Here is a 2,014-nt window from a genome sequence, read left to right as displayed (position 1 = left end):
CTCAGTCTCCTGAGTAGCTGGGATTACGGGTCCCCACCACCACACCCAACTAATTTTTGTATTTTTAGTAGAGATAGGGTTTCACCATGTTGCCCAGGCTGGTCTTGAACTCCTGAACTCAGGTGATTCACCCGCCTCGGCCTCCCAAAGTGCTGAGATTACAGGCGTGAGCCACCACGCCCGGCCGAGGACAAAGACCTCTTACACAACTTGTTTACTAAAATCCCACCACTGAAAGGAAAAACTTCATCAAAAAGATTATTCATAAGAGGAGTTACAAAGAGAAGAAAACATCTGCCCTACAGAAGAGCTACAGGAGGGCCTTCTAGGCAGGAAAGCAAAATGAGCAAAAGTATGGGAACCTGTACCTGCGTGGAACATATTAGGGTAATGAAAAGCAGCTAAAGATGACTAGAGGATAGCCAGGGAAATGCTGGCAGGGGAGGGGTCGGTTTGGAGGGCAAAACTGAATGAATTGGCAGTGTAGGCAGGACATGGATCACAGAGCTATCAAAAGAGATCAGGGTGCTAAAGAGTTTTCAAACATGAAAATACCTGAATTAGATACACATTGAAAAAGTTGACTTGGGCAACTGTCTGGAGAGTAGACGCAAGACTCAAGTAGGATGTGAGGCTAGAAAAATGTTAGGAGGATGCTATTGTATTCATGTCATCAGTGGTGTCCAAGGTGGGAAAAGTGTATGTACCCTAGGAGAGGGACAAGCCTATCCGTTTTAGTGGAAATCAGAACTTCAGAACTTCTTTTTCCTTTTTCTTCTTTTCTTTTGAGACAGGATCTTGCTCTGTCACCCAGGCTGGAGTGCAGTGATACAATCACAACTCAGTGCAGTCTCAAACTCCTGGGCTCAAGCAGTCCTTCCACCTCAGCCTCCGTAGTAGCTGGGACCACGGGCTCCACGCACCATCATGCCTGCCTAATTTTTCAATTCAGAACTTCTTTTGATATCTTATTTGTTATATTTATTGTTATCTAAAACATTAAGGTTTACCAGTAGTACACGAATTAATACTGAGATCTTTCCTTGGTCTATGTGTGAGAGGGCCATGTGCTATTTATCCTGATGGTAGAATGAAGAGAGTTCTGTGATGTAGAACCACTGACAGTGACTATCTTCATCTCACAAACTTTAGAGTGTCTATTTCAGCTAAGATGTTCCCAGTGAGATGGATTTATGATTTATATTATCTAATTTAAGCTAAACTAGCCCTCGAAAAAATGAGCACATGATTTTTAAAAGATTCCTGCAAAGAGACATTAGATTGTAGATGATATGAATAATTCAAGCACAAGGAAGTGGCAGAGCTGATGCCTCCTCTTCTGCTAGCTGAAGCTCTTTCTCAACCATATCGTTAAAAGCAATGACCACATAGATCTAACAAGAAATTGGCCAAAACAGTCTAAATTATCCATAAGTCTATGTAAAATATTGTTTCCCATCCTTAAAGATAAACCTTATCCAAATTGTGTATTGTGCTGTGAGATGTCAGCTATTAGTTATTGGTAGTACAAAGTCACCAGAATGAGTAAGATGTTTAAACAGCGAGGATGAAAATATATATTGCTACTTACAGCAAAATGAATGAATCTCAGAAACTTCACATTGAGAAAAAGAGGCCAGACACAAAGGAGGATTTGTTATTGATGAAATTTGTGTATAAAGTTCAAAACAAGTAAAACATAGCTGTGGCGTCAGAGGTCAGGCTAGCGATTATCCTTGGTGATGGGGGAGGAGAATGAGTCACTGGGAGAGGTCATGAGGGGAGCTTGTAGGTACTGGCAATGTTCCGTATCCTGGTCCTCATTTAAACTACATGCTCACATGCTGTGTCCACTTTGTGAAAATTCATCCAGCTACACACTCACAATGTATCATCTTTTCTACATAAAAGCTGCCATTGAGCCGGGCACGGTGGCTCAAGCCTGTAATCCCAGCACTTTGGGAGGCCGAGACGGGCGGATCACGAGGTCAGGAGATCGAGACCATCCTGGCTA

This window comes from Colobus angolensis, unplaced genomic scaffold (assembly GCF_000951035.1).
Source record: "Colobus angolensis palliatus isolate OR3802 unplaced genomic scaffold, Cang.pa_1.0 Scaffold14, whole genome shotgun sequence".
Classification (NCBI taxonomy): domain Eukaryota; kingdom Metazoa; phylum Chordata; class Mammalia; order Primates; family Cercopithecidae; genus Colobus; species Colobus angolensis.
The sequence above is the reverse complement of the archived record's forward strand: the minus strand, read 5'-3'. Positions refer to the sequence as shown.